This window comes from Podarcis melisellensis (assembly GCF_964234715.1).
Source record: "Podarcis melisellensis genome assembly, chromosome: 5".
Lineage (NCBI taxonomy): Eukaryota > Metazoa > Chordata > Lepidosauria > Squamata > Lacertidae > Podarcis > Podarcis melisellensis.
The window spans coordinates 77,249,373-77,274,584 of NC_138537.1; the positions used below are offsets into that span (position 1 = coordinate 77,249,373).

The following is a 25,212-nucleotide window of genomic DNA, read 5'->3' on the forward strand; positions in this document are numbered from 1 at the left end:
AGTGGAAGGGGCAAGCAGAATATAAAGTGGAAGAATGGTATAAAGAGGTGTGGAATATAGCTATTAATGATAAATTAACATTTACTATTAAGGTAAGACGGGGAATATACAGGAGAAATGATTTTGAGGAGATGTGGAGGGTGTTTGTAGAATTTGTACTGTTAAAACGGAAAGGGGTCAAAGCATCGCAAGAGGTGTTGAAATTTTGGGAGGTTGGATAGTTACATTGAAATGGTCCCAGTTGTGGGGTGCACATTTTTATTCCTATTTATTTATGATTATTACTTTGTCAAAAAAGAGAAAAGAATGGACACACATGACCTGGAGGCCCAGAACTGGTAAGGAGCAGCAGTCCTAATGCTGGGGCCTTCCTCTCAAGTGGAAGAGCTGGCGGCAGAGTTGGCCAATCTGTGAGGATGGAGAATCAGAGATGAAACCAAAGACTTGCAACAGTGACCAACGGTTCTTCCAATGTCCTGCTCCTTCTTAGTTTCACAGTCAGGTCAGGTCGCAAATATTGGAAGAAAGGAAAAAAGCCATCTCAGTGCTTTAATTTCTGCTCCTTCTTGCGTGCGATGAAATACTTCCTTGCTGTGTCCTTTCCTGGATTAAAATTGCTAATGAGTTTTGCTTTGGCTGAAGACGGTTGACTTTTAAAAGCTCCAGGCCTTGGAAAAAGTGGCTCAGACTTGGCACATGGTCCCCCATCTGACATGACAGCTCTTGGAGATTAAAGGTCTCAATTTAAGTGACAATTTTGTGGTGCAGATGGATGGACAGCAGCCATAAAAGAGCCCCCATGATGCTCTGTCAGTCCTTGGCGCCTTACTAGGGCTGCTCAAAAGATTGCCAATTAGAGCCAATAAGGACAGACGTTTCTGTCTCCGCTTGGCACCAGGTAAAGTGCCTTATTAGCATTTTGTTGTTGGCTGAAGAAGGTGGTATACTCACAGCATATTCTAGCAGGAGTCAATTTGCTAGTCCATAGGGTTCAGTTCGTGCATCCATATCTGTAGGAGCTGTGGTTTAAGGAGAAAAATCTAACAATGCCGCGGTAGTTTTATTGACATCTTTGAGGAAGAACCAAATTCTGATGGTGTGGAGCTGCCCTACTTTGGTGTATGTTGGCTAGGGATGGGGGAACGAAGTCATTTGGTCTGTTTTTGGCTGCAGAATGACCCAATCTGATGCATCTGACTTTGCTTATGGATTGAAACAAACTCCCTTTTTCTGTCTGTGCAAGGATTTTGACTTGTGCAACAAAACTTCCCCCATCCTCTCCCTGCAGGTACCCCACTCCCCTCTCAAATTTGCTCCAGAGGGTATGGGGAAAGAGCATGTGGCGGCAGGAGAGGGAGGAAAGTTCTGTTACACAAGGGGAAATTGGTGAGGGTTTTTTCCATGCTATTGCATCAGTTATCCCCATGCCATCACAACCCCTTTCTGTGTGCTGTTTGTCCTGGAAGTCATCATGGAATTGGAAGGAGTCACGTAAGTCATCTATTCCAGAATCCTGCTTGCTTTAAGAAGTCTGGAGTCTGAGCATCCTCAACAGATGATTGTCCTGCCTCTCTTTGAAGATCTCTAGATCAGTGTTCTTCAGCCTTGGATCCCCAAATGTTGTTGGGCTACAATTACTATCCTCTCTCACCCTTGGCTAAGCTTGCTGGGGATGGTGGAAACTGAAGTCCAACAATATCCAAAGTCCCAAGGTTGAAGAACACTGATCTAGATCATACTGCTTGAACTAGTTTAACCAAAATTTCTCATGAAGCCCTCAGATAATCTGAGAAGACCAGTTCCCTAGGTGTTACATACACCTAATTTGAAGCAGCCATCTCTCTGTCTGAGTACATGTTTTAATTTAATTTTCATTTATAGCCCATCTTTCCCTCATCATGGAACACACAGTTCCCAGGTGTCCACCTATCCAGGCACTGACCAGATCGAGACCTGCTTAGCAGGGGCCTCCAGACCATACACTGGGCTACAGGAGGTTTCATTCTGGGTGAGAATTGCCCAGTCCAGCCACAACTTCTCAAAAGACATCTTCAGTTGTGGTTCTCTTGGAAACTGCCACTCCAGATCAGGGTTTTAGTGAGGTCCAGTCACATAAACATTCCTGGATGCCATTTTTCTTACGAAAAAATAGATTTCCTAGCAGGTAGGCTATCATGATGAATACATTTGTAAACCATAAACAAACACTGCTTTTTTCTGACCTTATTGAAATCTCCTTCTTTGGGAGGGAAAAAAAATCAATTTCCCATTCTTAAACTGGGGCATTTAATTATCATTGATATTGATTTTAAAGTATCTCAAATGGAATCAGACATTGCTTTGAAAAATACCAAGCAGCAGCAAAACCGCTTGCAGTAAATCTCTGATGCGGCAAAGATGCTTCCGACAAGGAGGATTTTTGTACTCGTTTTTCTTTTTTCCCCCTTCCCCCAAGTGAGACAAAATGGCCCACGTTTGTGAACAATCACTGGACAGCATACGTTATCAGAATGGACATGCAGCTTTAAACTAAACCTCGGCCATCTGCTCCGCTTTGTAATTACAGATGCAGCAAAAAATACAAACTCCTCCTGAATGATAAAAAGAGTGGCGATGGATGCAGTTTAAATGCCTTGGTGGGTTGGCCCATTACAGTGATGGATCTGTACAAGATCTTGAGAGGTCATAGAGGAGCCTGGAGTCTTCTGAGCTCTCTTGGCCTAGTCGTGTGAAACTGTGTGCACCCCGTGCACCTTTGGTAAAGGTAAAGGACCCCTGACAGTTAAGTCCAGTCGCGAACAACTCTGGAATTGCAGCGCTCATCTTGCTTTACTGGCCGAGGGAGCCGCAGTTTGTCCGCAGACAGTTTTTCCAGGTCATGTGGCCAGCGTGACTAAGCTGCTTCTGGTGAAACTAGAGCATTGCATGGAAACGCCGTTTACCTTCCCGCTGGAGTGGTACCTATTTATCTACTTGCACTTTGACGTGCTTTCAAACTGCTAGGTTGGCAGGAGCAGGGACCAAGCAACGGGAGCTCACCCTGTCGTGGGGATTCGAACCACCAACCTTCCAATTGGGAAGCCCTAGGCTCAGTGGCACTGTGCCTTTGGTATTGTGCATGAAACTTTAGCTGCCTGCTTTTATTCTCTCCAAAGCAAAGCATAACATTATATATTGTAATACAGGCTAAACTTACGATAATAGGTGGTCATGTAGCCAACTGAGGTCTGTTCAGTGGAGTAGCTATGCAAGCCCCAGTGATCATCTGGTTACTGAAGCTTGTAAGGCTCTGTGTAAACCCCCTTGTAAGACCAACAATCAGCTGACCCTGAGCTCAGAATACTCCCTGAGGCAGAGCATTGATCCAGGGTATTGTGTAGAGGCAAGCATAACGAATTCTGAGTTTGGCAGTCCCAGCAGGGTTCGCAAAGCACTGTGTACAGGATTTTTGCTGGGACTGCCAAACTTTCAGTTGGTGCAGCCATGCCTTTATGCAGGTGGGTGTGACTTGGTCAAAATGGCCTGGTGGACTTAGTCGTATTTTTACTGCCAGGGAAGGGAAGATGGACTTCCAATAATAAAAAATCAATATAATTAAATATTCTTGCCTCTTCACAATACCCTGGATCAATGGCTTGCTTCAGTTTGACAAGTGGTACTGTCAGGGTGTTGTCAGTGGCTCCCGGCTGGATGCCCAGGAAAGTATAAAGACAAGGAAAAGTTTCTTTTCTTTATTATGAACTTTACAGAGAGAGGCTATAGAGCCCAGCCTCTTGGATAATGGCGTTGTCTTGAGCGAATCTCCTCCTCCCCCCATCTCTCCCACTTCCACATGTACCATCATCCTCACCTCCTCTACGGGTGCTGCTAAGTGCCCTCTGTCTTTGAGCTCTTTGCTCTCCTACTTTTAAGGCTCGCCTTGTTCTGGGAGATGGTGGGTCTGGAATGCTTTCTAGTGACAATGTGTCAGTCAGCTGCTGCTCTGACTCTGTCTGCTCCTCCTTTCCCATGATTTCCCAACTTTTCCCCTCATCTGCCTCTGAGCTGTGACTTCCCGCAAACCCCTGTTGTCAATCTATACTGTCTTCCTCTCTCTCCTCCCTGGAAGAGTCAGGATGGGGAGGCGGTCTCCACCACTCCTCCTCCTCTGCTCGGTCCCTGATGGGGAGCGTCAAGCCCTGGGAGGTCTGTCCCTCCAAAAGTAAAGAATTCTGCTTTATCTAAATGATCTGGTTACACCTGGTGCATGGAAGTAAGAGAATAAGACAAAGCCAGGGCAGTAAATCTTCCAGCGATGTCACCTCCTTTGTGGGTGGATGCCTATGGCTCTCTGGAGAGTTACGTTTTAAAATTCATTCCTGGCTTGCAGCATGTTAGCATTTTGCTTATGTGTGTTGGTGTAAGATATTTCTGTACCCATCTGCATATTTGGAAATTACCATTGGGTTGGGAGTAATAGAATCATAAATATGGATTCAACCTTGCAGCTCAACCCTTTGGTTAGTTGCAGAGAATATGTGGCACCCCCAACTAAAGGCTATCCAGCTTCTGCTTGAAAATCTCTGGGGAGGAAGAGCCCCTCACCCAAGTAGGCAATGGGTTGCACTGCATAAATGCATTGCACTTAACCCAGAGATTAGGCAGCGATAAAAGCGCCATGGCAAGAAAAAGACACAGCAAGAGCATTTCTAAACAACAGCTATTGTGTCTGTCTAAGTCGTGCGGCATAGCAACGACCTTCTGATATTACAATGGCCTTCTTCCTTCAGCCTTCAGCCTTTGAAGGCTCCGTCCTCCATTTACCCTACTTGCTTCTGCTTTGTCCTTGTCTTGTGGTTCTCTTGCAAATGCAACATCCCAGCCTTCACTTGCTCAGCCATTCTCACCCACATTTCAATTTCCATTCTATAATTTATGTAATTCCAATAATTTATCCAACACTTCCCCTTTAGTTCTAAGAAACGTCCTGTCTTTCCTTGGAACTCATATTTCTCGACTTGGCATTCCAATATCCATCATACCCTGTGCCTCTTCCTCTTCCTTCATGACTTCCATACACAAATCTTCATCTACATTTCTCTCTCTCTCTCTCCCCCCCCCCCCAGCTGGTGCACCTTCTGAGAGAGGGTTTTTCTGGTGTCACTGCAGCTTCATGAATTGAAATGACTAAAGGGGCAATCGAAATTGACTGATTGTCACTAGATCTAGCTCTGCTTACTGCGACCAAAGTGGGTGGAGCTGTGGTCTAAACTACTGAGTCTCTTGGGCTTGCTGATCAGAAGGTCAGTGGTTCAAATCCCCGTGACGGGGTGAGCTCCCGTTGCTCTTTCCCAGCTCCTGCCAACCTAGCAGTTCAAAAGCACACCAGTGCAAGTAGATAAATAAGTACCGTGGAGGCGAGAAGGTAACTGGCATTTCTGTTGCTCTGGCTTCCATCACAGTGTTCTGTTGCACCAGAAGCGGTTTAGTCATGCTGGCCACATGACCCGGAAAACTGTCTGTGGACAAATGCCAGCTCCCTCAGCCTGAAAGTGAGATGAGCACGGCAACTCCATAGTCGCCTTTGACTTGACTTAACCGTCCAAGGTTCCTTTACCTTTTACCTTACTGGGACCACAGAGAAACATGCCTTTGCCCTCTTTTCCATGATGGACCTCCAGCTATTTGAAGAGTGCTATCATAATCCTACCCATCTACCCAGGGGTTTGAACTAGATGACCCTTGGAGTCCCTTCCAACTTTAGAATTCTATGATTCTACAGCTCCTTCAGCCTTCCCTCATGTAGGACTTATTTTCCATACTGCTGACCATCTTACCCTCCTCTGAACTCATTCCATTTGGTCTCTATCATTCTTAAAGGGCAGCCCTTTTAAGATAAGGTCAAAAGAGCACGCTCTACAGGACTGTGCATTTGCTTCCAGGAATGTCTCCAAAAGTTCAGCAGCAGTGAAGTGATTAATCACACTGGATGAAGAAATAGGCAGTTTTATTTTCTTCTTCTCTAGCTACCATTCTTTGTCTTGGCATAAAATGGGAAGTGAAAAACCAAAAGCCTGAAAACAACTCTGGTTAGAGCTTGGATTGAAAGAGACAAATTCCAGCAAAAAATAAAAATAAAAATGCAGAGCTGTTCTAAGCCCTCACCACTGAGGTATATTGGTTAGAAAAGCATCTCAGGAGGTAAGCCAGGCCCCATCAGAATTAACTGATGAACACATTTATGTTTACAAATAAGTGGGCGGATTGAAGCAAAGCCAAAAAAAGAGATTACTGGAAGTTCTGCTGTTCAAAAGGATGGGAGGATCTCCACTAAAACACAGCTAAGAGAAAGTCACCTGCCATTCCTCTTTTTCTGGTACTTCTCCTTTCTGACATCTCTGGGCTAGTACCATTCTCGCTGCTGTTGCTGAATGCATTAAAAAGTATTTTATCTTCTCTTGGTAACTCTTCACCTGTTATACCTAACAAAAAGGCTTCTGGTTTTTTAACAAATGTATTTTTAAACATCTTCTTTTGTTCATTATATATCATTTCCCAGAAAGCCTTTAGCAATATACATGTCCAAATTCATAGGCTCATTTTTAGCCCATTTGCTATTTTGGTTGAATTGCACAATTCCCTGCCTCCATCAATGATATGATTTGGGAGCAGGGAATGCACAACATGACAATATTATAATGGAGGTTAGCAGATCCTATGTTCCATGGGTTTGGGATGGGACATGTCGCACGGATGTTGTTTTCAGCAGCAGTCCCATGTTGAGTGAAATGTAGAGGGTTGCCCAACGAGTGCTGAGTAATTTTCAAAACCTCTATATTGTAAATAGCTCTGGTGGATATTGAACTTTCAAGGAGAAAACTTGCTGCATGGCATGTTTCACCCCCTCCCCTTAGGAAATCTGGAACAGAATGAAGGACAAGCTAATGAGCATTTGCTTTATTCATAAATGTGAATTGGAAATGACACCCTTGAGCAATTTCAGAAAGGGTTAATGGTTAGATACATTGCCCTGGAAATGCCCAAGAGTAAGATTTTGATTCCTCAAATGTTACTCCAGCTCTGCTTTATGGACACACATAAATTACAGCGTAAATCATTAATATCCAATTTCAGAAAGCCACTGTGCAGGCAACGTAAATGAAAATACAAAGCTACCAGCAATATATTAATTTTGTAGGGCTTAAAATGGAGTCTGGAGCTGTACTTTGCCTAAAGGAGCTGGCTCTCCTTTATCTGGTGAGATTAACTCCTAAGCAAGTGGGGAGAACCCTAATGGTATTTGGCGCATTTAAGATCAAAGCAATTTGTTTCTTGTGGAGACCAGGAAGGTTTCCGATGGTTGTCTAAGTGAAAACACAGCCTTAGGAGCAAATCCGGCTGCATCTCTTGTCAATTTGCATTTCCCCGGAGCAGACCCGTCACTTAACCAAATCATTTCCTCTTCCCTTCAGAGAATCAAGTCAGAATATTGTTGGAAGGCAACAGCAAGAAGCACAGGAAGGGAAGAGGAGGAAGAGCTTTGCCAGTTTTTCAGGGGAACAATCTCCCACAATTCTGTTCAGTTATCCAGAGTGCATTCGATGAACTTTTACGAGGTTCTCAATCTGGTGTGGATTGTACGATGCACATATACAGCTACGTGAACAGGGGTTGTGGGCAGGGCTCAAGGATGGAGCCCATGTGACTGAAATTCCCAGGTGTCAAAAAAGGTTATTTATGTATACCACTACTGTGGCCCATGTTTTGTTAGCCCCCAAATGGAAAACCAGGGAGGTCCCACTCCTGCTTAGCTTCACCTACTTGGCAGCCTTATGTTCCTCAAGACCACCAACAGTGAAGGATCCTCCTTGGCCAATAGCCCACTGTTCTTTTAAATAACTGTTAGAAACTCCAGGTGGGACCAGGCCCATCTCCCAACTCCTATCAAGCAGCTGGAGCCTCCACATCTCCATACTGAACTCAAGCTTACAATACACACAGTGGGATCAAGTGAAAATAGCTCACAATCGACTGCTTTTATGATGTAAGCAATGACCTCATGCATGCTTGTGGCCAGCAAGGATGGAGGCAAGTCAGTTACTGCCTATAGCTATGGCAGAGTAGACTTGCCCTGTTCATATCGGAACTGCTTCCATCTGGTGATTCACACCAGAGCTCCTTTGTATGATAAAAGAAAGTCGTGGCTCAAGTTGTCTTCTTTGTGTGGGCACAACCCTTCTTCCTGATACATTAGCTTTCTACATGAAAAAAGGTACTTTTCGTGTGGTGGACCTGTAAAAGAGTATTGGGAAATAATCCATAATGAATTGAAAAACATGCTTAAAAGTATTTTTCAAAAGAAAAACCCAGAGTCCTTTTTGTTGGGAATAATTCAGACAGAAATTCCCAGGTGTCAAAAAAGGTTTTTATGTATGCCACTACTGCCGCCCGTGTTTTGCTAGCCCCCAAATGGAAAACGAGCGAGGTCCCAACCAAAGAAGAATGGCAACTTAAGTTGATGGAATATGTGCAGCTTGCAGACGTAACATATAGCGTAAGAGAAGAAGAAGAACATACGTTTAGAGAAGATTGGAAAATGTTTATTGAATATATGCAGGGAAATTGTGTACACTTGAAAACGTTGGCAGCATTAAGATAAATTCAACAGTGTAAATAAGTTTTGATAGATGTAATAATGGAATACTGAGTGGTTTAGTTTATGCACAATATGCAAGGATTTAACATATGCAAAATGAACCATGGAAAGAGAAGAAGGGCAGTCATTGATATTTTAAGGATATTTAAATGAGTATTTTAAAGTGTAAAACAGAAAATCATATTCATTTAATCGGTACATTCATTTAACAATTGGTTGGATTAAACTGGGACTGAACTGGATTAATAGAGTCCCCTTTTTGAGGCAACTACTCATCCACACGCAACGTTGAAGCATAATCCAACTTTAATTGAGAATTTTTATTATTTTTCAAAAATATGTATTAGCTATCAGATGTTTTGTAAGCTTTGCTCTAGTACAAAACACATTTCCCCTCCTATCACTTATGGGCCTTGGCTTAGTGGCATAGCACATTGTTTGTCCATAGAAGCTCAGTCCCAAGCATCTCCACTTAAGGCTGGGAATGCTCCTTTCTGAACCTCTGGAGAACCTGTGACAATCGGTGGGGACCCTGCTGAATTAGATGGACCAACAGGAGACTTGGTATAAACTGCTTCTTCTATGCTTCTAATTATGTCATTCTGGTGGCATATAAATTGCAGTGAACCCACCTTATCATGAAAATCATACAGGCACATGAAAACTGGAAGAGGAAAGCTTTTAGGCAACTGGCAGATCACCAACCTGGAACTCATACATGCAAACCTCTCTGGGTTTTCTTCTCAGACAATTGTCAGACAAAGGCTAACGAATTGTTGAATGGTGACATGAACCCCTTGCCAGGTTATCATGATATCAGAACAAACTGAGTGTGAGAGCCCATGAAGATGCCATCTGTTTCTAATAGAACAACCATGATGTTTTATGTAAGCAGCCCCCTGTGATATTATATTACATGGAAGCCTGCCCACAGAACCAGAATATGCAGTGGAGCAGAATGGAAAACTGCCATTAGCAGTAAATTGAATATTCACGGAGGGATCCACATCCAATTAAGTTTGTGGCACATCCAGACTCAAAGTTCAGCACAGAACTTAAGCTTCATACCTAGATTCAGCAGAACCTCCCTCAGTCAGTGGTGCTAGCAAAGTCTGTTAAATAATGCAGACAGAGTCCCAAGAGAATAGACTCACTTTACTCACTTTACTGAGCAAAACTGAACAAAAACACAGTGAGGACAAAGGACCGGAGACGTTTTGTCTTACTTACATCAAGCCTTCTACATAGCAGAGAAACATACAACCAAAAATATAGAGGAAAAGCTTCCTCAGAACTGCACAGCCATGTGCTACCTTTGCCCGTTGCTAAACTATGGGCCCCCACCCCAAGCTCAGTAGACTTAACACTGAGAACAGAATTAACTCTTCAGTTGCAAACTGAATGACAACTGCTGTTGCATTTCCAGTAATTGAGATACTCTAATCAGAGCCCAGTAGAGACATCACCTTGCCAACAAAGGTCCGTATAGTAAAAGCTATGGTTTTCCCAGTAGTGATGTATGGAAGTGAAAGCTGGACCAGAAAGAAGGCTGATCGCCAAAGAATTGATGCTTTTGAATTATGGTGCTGGAGGAGACTCTTGAGAGCCCCATGGACTGCAAGAAGATCAAACCTCTCCATTCTTAAGGAAATCAGCCATGAATGCTCACTGGAATGCTCATCCTGAAGCTGAGGCTCCAGTACTTTGGCCACCTCATGAGAAGAGAAGACTCCCTGGAAAAGACCCTGATGTTGGGAAAGATGGAGGGCACAAGGAGAAGGGGACGACAGAGGACGAGATGGTTGGATAGTGTTCTCGAAACTACCAGCATGAGTTTGACCAAACTGTGGGAGGCAGTGGAAGACAGGAGGGCCTGGCGTGCTCTGGTCCATGGGGTCACGAAGAGTCAGACACGACTAAATGACTAAACAACAACAACAATCAGAGCTCAGCTCTATGATTCTGTCCTCAATTACACATGATTTGGTACTTCTTAATTCTTACTCATCCTTCTCAACTCCTGCCTTATGTAACATCTTGCCTGATGAACAATTCTGGAGAGCTCAAAAGCTTGCTACTGCAACAATTTGATCCATTGCTTTTTTTTAAAAAAAATATATTATGTCAATCATTGGACTGAATGCTGGTTCCAGTCAAAAGTAGAAATGGGTAGGAAATTCAGTTTTGTTTACAATTTTAATGAGAAGCTACCTAATTTACACTTCTCAAACCAATATGCAAACTGAGAAACAATCATCCTTTGAAATATTCACTTCTATGAATTTTGCAATGCAGTTCTCCAACTGAATTTGAGACTGGAAAAAAGAAGAAACAGAGAAATTAACAGATTTCCATCCCTACTCAGAAGTGACATGGTTGTTTCTCTCCCATTTGCTAAAGCAGTCTTGAAGGAGGACCAAAAGAGGCCAGAGAATAATTGCTTAACAGCAATATTATTGTCAGCAAGAATATATATCAATATCCAGCAGCAGAACTGGAGGTTCAGCCAGCAGCACAGAAGCCAATGGTGTTAATTTTCTTTGGAAGGAAGCAGCCTCTTGTTCAACTTCCTCTTATGCCTCTCTCCTCGATATTCTATATATAGACTACAGAAATCATCGGATCACTTCTCCACTTGGTTTAACGGCAAACAAAAACCACGAGGCATTGATCAGCTGTGGCATGAGCAAAATGAAATCTAAATAATGGGAGTGTGCAAGGGATATGACCTTGTTTGTCTTGTTCATTTCTCCCATTTGGACTCACTTAAGGGGGATGAAAATCAAATTTGTTTTGCCTGGTTGTATGCAAACAGGGCTCTAAGAAGCCTGTGATGGCTATGACTATCAGGGGAATCAAGCACAGGGATTTCCAGTTCCCTTGGTGAGGGAAAAGAAATTGGAGTAGACTGTGTCAGGTTTTTATACAATGCTCAAAACCAATGCCAAAGAACTTTAAGCACTTTTTACAGAGTCTTGGATGCATAAGGTTGCTCTTTATTGAATAGTGAGCTAGATCTCTTGCAAACACGATCTTTCTGGCAGGATCTTTCTGGAGGAGCTCCAGGAGTCCAAACAATTTCATTGTTTGACGTGGCAACACCAATGTGCACCATTCCCCTACTCTGAAGCTACCAAACTGTCGGAAGCTTCTTGATCTGTGTGATCCATTGAAGTTTGAAATAACGGTATGCTGAAATTCTGCCCTAATTATTGCAAAGTGAGCAGCAGTGGCATGATCCATGAAAGCACCAAGAAAATTACAAGACCTACATTGGCTCCCAGTATGTTTCCAAGCACAATTCAAAGTGTTGGTGCTGACCTTTAAAGTCCTAAATGGTCTCAGCCCAATATACCTGAAGGAGCGTCTCCACCCTCATCGTTCATCCCGGACACTGAGGTTCAGCTCCGAGGTCCTTCTGACTGTTCCCTCAATGCGAGAAGTGAGATTGCAGGGAACCAGGCAGAGGGCCTTCTTGGTAGTGGCGCCCCTCCCTGGTGCAACATCCTCTCATCAGATGTCAAGGAAATAAACAACTATCTGACTTTTAGAAGACATCTGAAGGCAGCCTTGTTTAGGGAAGTTTTTAATGTTTGGTGTTTTGTCGTGTTTTCCATATTCTTTTAGGAGCCGCCCAGTGTGGCTGGGGAAACCAAGCCAGATGGGTGGGGTAAAAGTAAATTATTATCATTATCATCATTATTATTACAATTTACAATTTTCCAGGTTGACAGGGTTGCAAACACCCCCCCCCCCGAAACAACAGGGAAATGAGCACTAAACCTCTGCTAGATTCCGCTAGATTTCTAGAAGTGTATTTTATGTCATGTGAAATATCACATTAAAATCCCCAAAGATTATCAAGTAAGGAAACATTAGGAAATGGGGAAAATGGCTGCCTGAATGCAGTCTTACTCTTTGGTCCCGACTCCTGGCTGATCCCATGGCTCCTGGCTCAGCTCACATGGCTGTCTGTGGCCCATTCATGACACCAACGTGGGCCACATAATTTTGGCACCAGAAAATCTCAAACCTGGCAATCAAATGCAAAAATAAACAAATGTTTATGCCCTTTCACGATGACACCCCAAATCAGCTGCCCGAGCGAATCAACTAACTCTGCCAAATTTGAAAGCCAAAGATTTACTGTTTGCATTTTAATGACTGTGCAACTGGGTTTATAAGCCACTCAGAAGTCTATTTTGGCATTAAGTGCCAAAGACATAATTTTACTGCAGCAGCAACGAATTCTGCCAGTACCAGGAGTGAAAATATTTCTACAAGAGGGGCAAACTTTAAAAATGACTTGCAAGCTATCCTTGCAGCATAGCCATCCATCATAGATTTGACTTTTTTCAGAAATGTCCCCAAAGACAGAACAGCAAGAGAAGACAGATATAGAAGATGACAGTGCCATCTATTGATAGGAGGTTTTGCTCATTTAATGATTATAATATCTATATTGTATAATAGATCCCTGTATCTGAATATGTATCTGTTCAGAAGCGAATAAAACATATCCTCTAGCTGAACTTTTGTGGTCAGGCCAATGTCATAGCTGGACTATCTGTAATGTACAGCTTCTGGGTCATGTGGCCAATATGACTAAGCCGCTTCTGGCGAACCAGAGCAGCTCACGGAAACGCCGTTTACCTTCCTGCCGTTGTGGGGATTCGAACCACCGACCTTCTGATCGGCAGGTCCTAGGCTCTGTGGTTTAACCCACAGCACCACCTATGTCCCACCTGTTGCTATACCACTATGCTAAAAGATACAACAGTCATAGCCTGCTTCACTGGTATTTCAGAACAGGATGGATTTTAGACACACACACACACACCTCTGTACATGTGAAAAGCATATCCTTCTTACATGTGTCTACGCCAGGGGTCAGCAAACTTTTTCAGCAAGGGGCCAGTCCACTGTCCCTCTGACCTTGTGGGGGCCCAGACTATATTTTGGAAAAAAATTAACAAATTCCTATGCCCCAAAAATACAGTGGTACATTGGGTTACAGACGGTTCAGGTTACAGACGCCGCTAATCCAGAAATAGTACCTAGGGTTAAGAACTTTGCTTCAGAATGACAACAGAAATTGTCCTTTGGCGGCGCGGTGACAGCAGGAGGCCCCATTAGCTAAAGTTGTACCTCAGATTAAGAATAGTTTCAGGTTAAGAATGGACCTCCAGAATTAATTAAGTTCTTAACCCGAGGTACCACTGTAACCCAAAGATGCATTTTAAATAAAAGCACACATTCTGCTCATGTAAAAACACCAGGCAGGCCCCACAAATCACCCAGAGATGCACTTTAAATTAAAGGAGACATTCTACTCATGTAAAAACATGCTGATTCCCGGACCATCCACAGACTGGATTTGGAAGGCGATTGGGCCGGATCCGGCCCCCGGGCCTTAGTTTGCCTACCCATGGTCTAGGCTTAGGAATCCATGTTTCTGAATTAGAGGCAGTGATTTTCATTTGCAGGATCAAAAATTCTGATATTGGAAGATGTAGATAAGTGCCACAACCAAAGTGAAAGTCCCCCCCCCCCTAATTATGAATCTGGAAACAAGAACAGAAGAAGAAACTAAATGTTGACTTTAAATAGGAAACGGGTCAGCAGTCAAGCATGAAGCTACGTTGAGCACTCCTCAGATGTAACAACCATATGCAACTGTCCTTCATTCTGAATTGGGAACACGGTGTGTCTACCATATCAGGTAGATGCACAATAACTGCCTTGTCTCTGTGCCTTTCGATGGGGAACCATGCATAATTATGTCTCTGTGCCTTGAAAATGGAGAGCAATGCACAATCACAGATCAGAATGAATATGCAAAATAACACGAAGGATAACAACACAGAAAATGCACATAATTTAGTATTCCCCTTGAACTGCATGCAACAAATAGTATCAGTAGGAAAATAAAAGACAACATTTTAGATTTTAATAATTGCAAGACCGATTTTTTTTAAAAAAACATACACAAACATTTGAAGGCGTCACCTAATGCATTTAACAGAAATGGTTAGCTAAAATATGGAATACATTTTTAAAAACATTATAATATTAATGCTATGTATGGAAATTGGGGGTAGAAGGAACACACACATTTGTCAGCTGTGCTTACTGTTAGGATATTTCCGTTCCGCCTTAAAAGGGAGCAGGCTTGTGAGTCACAGAGTCTGTGTATTTCCTGTTCATTGGATGTTTATGTTTGCTATTGCTTTCGTTTTCTCTCTCTGCGCCAGAAGCAGGCAGTCATGTTTGTTCTTTGTTCTGACCAACACTGAATAAACATTCTAAATGATACCCTCCTGAGTGCAACTTTTGCTGTGTGAATTCTGCTGACAGAGTGTGCATCAGCCCAGGAATGTGGCAATCTATTTCTGGAGCTGGTGTTGCTAATTGCTGATACTGCACATCTACGGGAGATCGATGGACGTCCGGAGTCTGGCTGGAAGCAGTGGTGGCCTTTGTCTCCCTGGCAGTATCCCAACACTTACATGATACAGCTGAATTATAAGTAATCGGGAAAAGCATTTGCTTGTATCCAAAAGAGCGCCAAGTCACTCATGTTAGGGCAAGGTTTTCTGCTTGTGCAATGGAACTCCCTCCATCTCCTCCCCAGCCCCATCTCCCAAATATGTTCTGGATGTTCCCCCAACCCTCAAGCGCAGATTTTAGGAGGCAGGAATGGGGCAATGCGGGGGGGGGGGGGAGCTCTATTGTACAAGCTGAAAAACTTTGTGTTTATGTGTAATGGTTCTAGGGGTTGCTCGTGCATAAATCGACGCCACACCTGGCTGCGTTACCTGGGTGAACCCTTTCTGTCTGGACAGCCACTCACCCGTGGCTGTCTCAATCGCTGGCAGAATCCGTCAGTGGGCGTTTCTTGAACTTCTTCCAGCAAAGAAGCTCTTTGACGCCTAGTCACTGCCTACTCTCCCTGCACGGAAGCCTTCTGCGCAGGGAGGGTGTGGGCAGCGGAGGACCCGTGCTCTCCTCGCTGGTCTCCGGCGAGGAGTCATGGAGCCACCTCGCCAATTCCCCCATCTGCCCCCCTTCTCCACTGGTGCTACGCTGATTTCCTTCCCCAGAAGATGGGCTGCTTCTCTCCCTCCCGGGACGCTCTCCTGAACCCCTCTGGAGCCCTCCCTCTCCCTCTGGCTCCGATGGCAGTTCCCTGACATTATTGAACAAGGGCATTGGATGCCACCAATTACAATTTATTGAATTTCTTTACTACACATCAAAAATGGGAGTGGGGAAGGATATAAAAATTGGCCATGAAAAATATCAAAATCAGAAAATACCTTATACTTATGAAAATTGCTTCTGCAGATAGATATTCCAAACATGCATCACTTTTTGGTTAGACAGAAACAGAGAAGATTTTGCCCTTCTCTAAGTCAGAGGGCTTGGTTTCTTTTGTGTGTGTGTGTGTGGTTTTTAAAATTAAACTTTTACAGATATATATCAAACATAAATAATAAAAACAAGATTCCAAGGAATCTCCTGGATTTCCACCCTCCCCTTTGTGGGTCCTAATTGAATCATTTCCTCCTGCATCTTTTTCTGATGATCCAAATATTTCACTTCTCCATTATGTCCAGAATTCACCCTTAAACAACAAATGATATTCCAATCCTAGTAACGATTTTAACCCCAGGAGCTTTGTTTAGCTGAACCAAGCCCTTGGAAAATCCTGTGTTACATTTGATAAAACAATGACAATAGCATATAGGTAAAGACCAAAAACTGTTAGCTGATGGTGCTAGTGCCGTTCCTCATGTTAATAGTGCTTCCATTTATTGTAATTTCTTTCCACTGCTTATGAATCCTTTTGTTCACTGTCCTTTTATTGCCGACGAAGGCTCACTGTGTGCGGAATACTAAATAAATGCTCCAGCTATCAATCAAAGCAAACACGGACAGGTATAATCAGCGTCATCACAACATCTTCATGATGCATCAAGGAAGAATTTTCGACTCTTACCTCCCTGCACAGGGCTAGTTAAGAGCTCCTTACGACACCCTATGCATCATGCTAATGTGATGTGACATTTGCTTAAAGCCGATGCTTTTCCCGTTAATGAGTTTCAGAGTTCACGCAGCAAAGTCATCGTTACTGTTCGGAAGCAAGGAAAGAGTTAGTACACGGCAGGGTTTTTTTGTTTTGTTTTTAAGGGAGAGTGAGAGAGAGAAAGAAAACAAATCAAATGCCACAGAAAGGCAAACCAGAGATTTAAATGTTATTTAGTACGGTTCACCCAGGCCATCTCTCTCTCTTTTTTAAAAAAGGAAGTAAAAATGCTGTCATGCACTCACTAAAAGTTAATGATGGAAAGAGCTTGTGTAAATGATGGTTCTGCAAATGCTATTATGCCTTCATGGGTTCTTCTGCTTTCATTTGATTTAATGACACTTTAGAGTCTGCCCTCAACTAACAACACCAGCAATTCTTCTACCATTAATTGTGGGGCAGGCTAATGTTAACAAGGGGCCATATAGGGGGGCAGGTACCTTTTAAAGTGAAATCCAAGGGACTTAAGGGGTGGTTGCCTGGAAGTAAGTCCTGCTGTACTCACTGAGGCTTACTTGCGTGGTGAGTTCCCGCCTCCCCCCATTGGAAGTAAAAACAGATGACACCAGTATTTTAGGTTAATGGGCAAAAAATGGCCACAACTTTATTGGTTACAGGTAATGAGCGGTATTGGCTTAGGCATTGGTCCTACCGACTATCCGGCTTCAGCCTGATTGCTTGAAGACCGGGAAGGGTTAACCTTCAGTAGGGGGAGTCCTGCTGATGCACATCAACTAGGAGCTCCCCCGGGGTCACCGCTCAGGGGTGTGCCTTAGGCCATCACCTCCATAGGCTTTGGACCGGGCCACACACCCCAGAATCCTTTACCAGACTAACCTTCGATATGGGGGAGGTGATGGCGCTTCCTCCCCCCTCTCATCTACATAACAATACCCTTACCAATGCCTAACCGCCAATGCCAAGGAAGTTGTGACGATTTGCTACGAGGTAGGTGAAAAACCAAGTGGCTGGAGCCAATTTGCCAAGTGGAAAAAATTCCTACCAGGCCCCTTGACGGCGACCAACCGAGGTCCATAGCAAAGTCAGAAAGCCAGACCTAAAGGGTGGGGTGGGGAAAACTGGAGCAGCTGAGGCGCTGAAATAGGAAGATCCTCGGCTGCGCCGGCCCTAAATAGCGTGGACCACACCTCCCATGCCATTCGATTGGCTGTCAAGGGGGATGACGTGGCCAAGGATTCCCTCAGTCACACGGGGGGGGGGGCATGAAGCCCGCAACCCCACCTCCTCTCCAGCTTGGAAGTGGCTTTCCAAGTATAGAACTGCAGTATAAAAGTGCTAGATTGTGCCAAGCAAAGCTGCCATGCTCCATGTAGCCTTTGCACAAGTTTCCATCAACCGTACTTTTAAATAAGAATGACTCCTGCTTTCATTGGGGCCTTGCAATGGCTGATGCGACTCAGCCAAACAAATCCCTTCTGCCCCTGTCAACAATAATGCGCTTCTCTTCTGGAGGTTCAGATACCAGCCGCAAAGCCATGCTCTCAAGCATCCCTGTGTAGCAGTCGAAAAAGAAGCTAGCAGGTCGCAGGTTGCCTTTCCTAACCCAAGCCACCTTTTCCCCTTTCATCATGACTTGTAGGCCAGAAAATGCCCTAGGAAGCTAGAGCGCTTGGCTTTTCTTGTAAAGTCCTGCCAAGATTTAGAGCACAGTGCTGCTGCCTTGGCAGCAAATCCATGGTCTGACAGATGACTCAAAGGAGAAAAATATGCAAAGCATGCCTGTAGTGACAAATGCATGAAATTTTAGGCAAAGCAGTTCCAAAAATTCAAGTCTGTGGCGCGGCTGTTTTATGAGCTCCGTATTACTTTTTCCTTCTCTATTTGCATTTTCTCCCTTCCATTTGCAATCCCCCTCAAAGCCCATCCTTCCATTTGCAGCACAGAGTTGGGGAAAGGCAAAACACACTTTTCTCCTTCTCTTGTTAATTGAGATGTGTTATCTAGATGTTTGTTCCTTGCTAGTTGCCAAATGTATATGCTATTTTGTATATATATATATAGAGAGAGAGATCACACAAGAAAGAAGAAAGAGAGCATATCAATCTAATGGGGGAAAAGGAGATCAGGAGATCATGCACAAAGTCATACATGTTGTCTGAATGGACAACCTATTTGTCTGATTATGCAGAAATAAAACTTTTCTCTGCTTTATATATTAGCAGGGTGTTCCTGGTGCAACAGACTCTCAGTTTTGGTGCACAATTCTGAGTTCTGATTATTACTTTTAAAGCCTTAAAAGTTTGATTCCAGGGTCATGAAAGGATCATTGCTCCCCATAGGAGCCTGCCAGTTTTCTCAGATCTGCTTGGAAGGTTCTTCTACACTTGATTTCTAAATCTAGTGCATCCCAAGCAGATTTTAACCATTTGGGGAGGGTGAAAGCAGTGCTTGGATCAAAGGACCCCAAGTCTCTGTGTTAAGCTACATTTTGGTACTTGTATTAAACCACAAGCTCCCCTGCCTATGTCACACTTTATTCTCTGCCTGCACTTAGGACTGCATACCAAGAAGCAATTGAACAGATGAGCACAGGCAGGCACCAGCATGCAGTGACAGAATTAAGTTATAGATCCAAGACGGCGGAAAATCAAGTTATCAGATTCTGCTTGCCAAGTGAAATTGAGATATTTTAAAAGCAAGAAAAAGCATAATCAAAGTTTAAAAATGACAGCAGAGCTACATCAAAAGATGGGTGAACGCTATTATGTTATTACTCTAAAATTATTCCTCATACCTCTGTAGTTCTCCTGGTTCTGCAACTGAATCGTATTTTCCAATGTGATGCTGTTGGAAAGCCAAGTGGGCAGGGAAGGCCAGACTGAACTTTTATAGCTTTAATGGTTTGAGGTGAGGCCGCCTCCTCCTCCTCCTCCTCCTCCTCCTCCTCCTCCTCCTCTTCCTCCTCCTCCTCCTCTTCCTCTGGCCATCCCACCTGAATGATAGGATGATAGCAGACCCTCCATGCGTCCCTATTTTCCAGGGACAGTCCCATATTTACAGAATTCATCCCAGTTTCTGGTTTGATCCCAGAATGTCCCGTTTTTCCTTAGGACATCCTTATTTTCATCAGATAAATATTGGAGGGTATGGTAGTATGTCCCTGCTTCCGTTGGAGTGTTTCGAGTCATGCAACCTCCAAGGCAAAGAGTTAAGTAACTGTATACGCTTTAGAAGACATCTGAAGGCAGCCATGCATAAGGGATTTTTTATGATTGATGTTTTATTATGTTTTTATATAAGTTGGAACCCTCCCAGAGTGGCTGGGGCAACCCAGTCAGATGAGTGGGGAATAATAATAATAATAATAATAATAATAATAATAATAATAATAATGGAATAGGACATCCCTAGTTTCATCAGAGAAATGTTGGAGGGTATGTGATAAGATCCTATCCATTCTGAAGGAAATCAGCCCTGAGTGCTCACTGGAAGGACAAATCCTGAAGCTGAGGCTCCAATACTTTGGCCACCTCATGAGAAGAGAAGACTCCCTGGAAAAGACCCTGATGTTGGGAAAGATGGAGGGCACAAGGAAAAGGGGACGACAGTGGATGAGATGGTTGGATAGTGTTGTCAAAGCTAACAGCACGAGTTTGACCAAACTGTGGGAGGCAGTGGAAGACAGAAGTGCCTGGCGTGCTCTGGTCCATGGGGTCATGAAGAGTCGGACATGACTAAACGACTAAACAACAACAAGAACATGTGATAAGATGCAGTTTACTAGGAGTAGTATAGTGCTTTATCTCCCATTATTATGTCACATGAAGATACTACTGTAGCACCCTGCTTGTGGTTAACGCTTAGCTGGAATGAAATATTCAACGCAGCAATAGAGAAATTAAAATAATAATTTATTTGTCAGACAAATAAATGAGAGGCACAGTGGTATATGGTTACCAAGCTCTGGCCTGGGCTCCTGCCATTATGGCCAGCACTTATATTCCCTCAGCCCAGCCTCCTTGCTCCTCCTTTGGCTGTCTCTGTCCAATCAGCCTGGTTGAAATTCCCATTGGCTGTTTGCTAGAACCAATCCTAAAAGATACACCCATTTCCTATTGCCTTTTATGGGAAACAAAAAGCTATATAGTCTTCTATCTATAAATGACAAATAAGTAGTCATATATCTTACATTTGTCTCAACAAGAAACCTTAATTACCAGCTCACCTCTTGCCCTCCTTGCCCTATTGCCCTCCAAAACAGATGGTTAATAGTTTTAAATTTTTATCTTAAACAGATGTCAGAGATCTTGGGTTCACATTCTCATGCATCATCAATGAAAGATCTCCTTTTTGGAGGTCTTTAAACAAAGGCCTGACAACCATATGTCAGGAGTGCTCGATGGCGTCTCCTGTCTGGCAGGGGGCTGGGCTCGTTTGCCCCTTTGGTCTCCTACAGCTATAAGACTCTATGAAATAAGAATTTAACATTTCTTTCTTTCTAGATCCTTTGCATAATTACATTTAAGCCAATATATTTCATACATTTATCATAGATAGCTTTTTAGAAGAATAAACCTTCTCAAAGTAAAAAGGAAGGAACAGTTTACAGCCTCAAAATAAAATAGGAAAAAGCCTCTTCTTCTGTTTACACTCCCCTTCTCCAGTTGCTTTCTCCATTTGCTCTTGACCTTTAACCTTAGGAAGATATGGCTCAAGTTTAATGGGAGGCACATGGTTTTATCTTACTATTTACCAACTCTTAATTATGTTTTTTCTCAGCTTTTTTATATTCTGTAATATGTAGGGTCAGTGTAACCTTGCTCTCAGCCTGTAATTCCCTTTTTACGACTTTGAGAATTGTTTTCTGCTATAAATCAGGGGGCCCCCTTGTCCAGGAGGATAAACATCTTGCCAAAATACTTAGGCAGCTGGTCTTCTGCCTGGCATAAAACATTTGAAAATCTTTAAGCTCATTTTAAAATACAGATCCTGATCAAAATATAAGCCTTGATAAAAATGCAGGCTATGATTAGATGCCTCACTACAAGAAAAAGACTAACAACAAGTAGTAACTGGTATTTGACCAGTTAAATATATTTGGTCAACTGGCAAATAGTGGCCATGATTTGAAAAAACAAAACAAAAAACATTAACTTATTACCGCTAGAGGGGAAAAAACAATATTTCAATGACCTGATACTTATTCTATTTTTTTAAGTTAATGATTGTTATGAAGCGACAATATTGTTTTGCAATGATTTATTGAGGTGCAGTTTCTGTAAATGAGCAGTTCTTCTCTTCAGTTTTTATTCCAGAGCAGGCGTGGATACCCTTTGGCCCTCCGTATGTTGCCAAAGTAGAATTTGGGAGTTGTAGTTCAGCAGCGTATGGAGGCCCAAAGTTTCCCCACACCAGAAATAGAGGGCTTGGTTAGAAAGTAGGACATATTACCATTTCATCACTGGAAAATTGTTCTGGGCGAGGCTTGAGTTACAAAACAACCAGTTACTGTTGAATACAAATTGTTTTCATTTTCCTGCCACTCTGCTTCAGTCTGCTCAGGAGCTGGGCCTGGTATAAAAGGAAATTCTCAAAAGTCATTTGTCTCCATTGTCCCACATAATAGGTGCCAATTTTCAGCATGTCCACGTAAAGAAGCGCCATGCTTTTTTACACATTCAAAATGTGTACATCTCTTTATGTGAGGTTTGGGGAGGAGGGCAATAAAAGAATTTGCTGGTGCAGACAAAGCCAATTTATGATCATGGGTGCCTTGAAGAGCACTTTGAAGCAACATCCTAGGAAACTCCCTCTGCCTTAAAGTCCCTCTGATCAACAATGTTGACAAGCAAACTGCGAAGGTGCTAATTTGTTAGCCATCCTTGAAAATTGCCCTTTGGACATTCCCTCTTGCCCAGTGGCATAACATGGGTTGCCCACATCTGGGGTAGAACAAGTGTTGCACTCCCTGGTGGACTAGGCAGCTGGGGTTGGGGTTGCACCAGGGGGTCATGAGCTGAGTCTGCATGGAGGGTGAAGGGAGCCTGCCTCCAACAGGCTCCTTGCCTGCTGCCTCCATCCACCTGCCCACTAGAACAACCCACCTGCTGCCACAGGATGCTGTCAGTGGCTCCCGGCTGGTTGCCCAAGAAAGCATAACCACAAGGTAAAGTTTCTTACAATCCTGTTTTATTTCAAACTTTACACAGAGAGGCTATAGAACCCAGCTTCTTGGATAATGGCATTGTTCTGAGTGGATCTCCACACACCGTCTTTCCCATTTCCTCATTTGTCATCATATCACCTCCTCTACAGGTGCTGCTACATGCCTTGTATCTTTGAGCTCTTTGCACTCCTACTTTTAAGACTCGCTGGGTTCTGGGAGCTGGAGGGTCTGGAATGCTTTCTAATGACTACCTGTCAGCCAGGTGCTGTTCTGGTTCTCCCATGATTTCCCAACTTTCCCCCTCATCTGCCTCTGAGCTGTGACCTCCCTCAAATCCCTGTTGTAAATCTATACTGTTTTCCTCTTCCTCCTCCCTGGAAGAGTCAGGATAGTGAGGCAGTCTCCACCACTCCTCTGCTCAGTCCCTGACACTGCCTGTTGTGGGGGCATCTGTTTGTGCCCCCTCAAAAATGTGTGCCTGGGGCCATGGGCCTTCTGGCCCCCCATGCTGCACCTCTGCTTTTGCTGTTGTCACAAATGGCACCACTTGAGATGGACAACTCCCAAGCAGGATTTTCAGAAACTGGAATTTGCACCTTAGTCATCCTCCTTCACCATATGTCCTAGCTAAACAGCAGCAGCAACAACAACAACAACAACCAGAATTACACAGGATGTTAGGTAAAGGTAAGGTAAAGGACTCCTGGATGGTTGAGTCCAGTCAAAGGCGACCATGGGGTATGGCACTTATCTCGCTTTCAGGCTGAGGGAGCCAGGGTTTGTCCACAGACAGCTTTCTGGGTCATGTGGCCAGAGCGCATGGAAACGCTTGCTGATCAGAAGCTTGACGGTTCAAATCTCCGCAACGGAGTGAGCTCCCATTGCTCTGTCCCAGCTCCTGCCAACCTAGCAGTTCAAAAGCATGCAAGTGCAAGTAGAAAAATAGGGTACCGCTGCTATGGGATATTAGGCTAGCTTCAAACACATAAGCAGAACAATGGCGGACCAGGCCAAAGCTCCACCTCGTCCAATATTCAGCTCTCACAGTAGCTAGTCAGAATGTGACAGCCCAGTCCCCACTCTCAGTTCCTGGCAATGGGTATTCAGAGGCAGAATGCCTCCGGCTGCAGAGGGAGAACAATGTGTCAACAATGTTTTTAATGTTTGAAGTTTTTTTTTAATATTTTGCTGGAAGCCTCCACAGGCAGCATATAAATAGAATTATTATTATTAAAGGGCAAGAGTAGATAGCAAATGCATATTCATGTTTGCTAAAAAGAATGTGTTTGTGTGTGTGTGGCCAATCTTTTTTCCTGAATCAACTTTTTGTCAGGCTGTCTTGGGTGCGATACACATTTACATGGGACTAAATTTCATTGAACTTAATGGGGCGGATTTAGGGCTGTGCAGGCAGTGAATAGGCCCTGGGAGCTGGGCTTGGGCAGGAGACATGAGGCTCTGACAGGGTCCTAGAGCCTTCCCACCTCATTCCCAAAGCCTTGTTAGCACTTTCCAAGCTTTGGAAAGGATGTGGGTGGGCTCTAGGACCCTGCCAGAACTCTTGCATCTCCTTTCCAAAGACAGGTACCTCCTTACCAGCCTTTGTACTGAGGGGCAACAAATTTGACCTCGTACCATAATACCCAAGTCCACCATTAGTCTGAGTAGGGATGCACACTGTAAATCTGGACTATAAAAGAGCAACACTGGACCTTCTGGAATCTTCTGTTCAGTCATCTGCTCAAAATACAATGACATAAAGTCCCCCCCCCCAAAAATAATAATTTCACATCTCCAAAATATATAAACTTGATCAACGTAACATTTCAAACATCTCTAGGATGTTTCATAATCCAAGTTCTATAATTCCCAATTTATGTGGTATCACATATCAACCACAGGACATTTTAAACAGGGTTTCTTTCAAGTTTGTCAATTGCAAGGTACTAAAAAGGGTGTTTTTTCATATCCATTGCCCAATATATTTTGACACAGAGCCCTTAAATCTCTTTCCCGCTTGTTCTGAAATGACATTATTTTTATATTATCAAAGAAAAGTATTTGATAAATCTGTCCTATTGCTCCTTTGTTATTACTCTGATACATCAAGTGCTCACATTTAGTTAGGCTTTTGATTGGACCATAATTTTTGTCATTGCCACAGCAGCGTTCAATTTGAAAATATTGAAATAAGCATGGTTCATCTGTCTCCCCGGATCTCCAGATTTTAATTCCCATCCCCTCCTGCCCCCGTTTCTCCCTCACCCTGCAAAATGCAAAGCAAATCTGGGAGTTCCTCCTCAGGCAAAATGTGTATGTCAGTTGTCCAGGAGGGACTGGGAATGAACCAGAACACTGGCC

General features: G+C 43.5%; 1 long non-coding RNA gene across 1 annotated transcript; it reads left to right on the forward strand.

Moving 5' to 3' along the window:
- The first annotated feature begins 8,140 nt into the window (after positions 1-8,140).
- On the forward strand, positions 8,141-9,841 carry LOC309370093. The gene is made up of 2 exons (XR_014168421.1): positions 8,141-8,251; positions 9,084-9,841. It is a non-coding gene; the product is annotated as an uncharacterized lncRNA (long non-coding RNA).
- Positions 9,842-25,212: the final 15,371 nt, after the last annotated feature.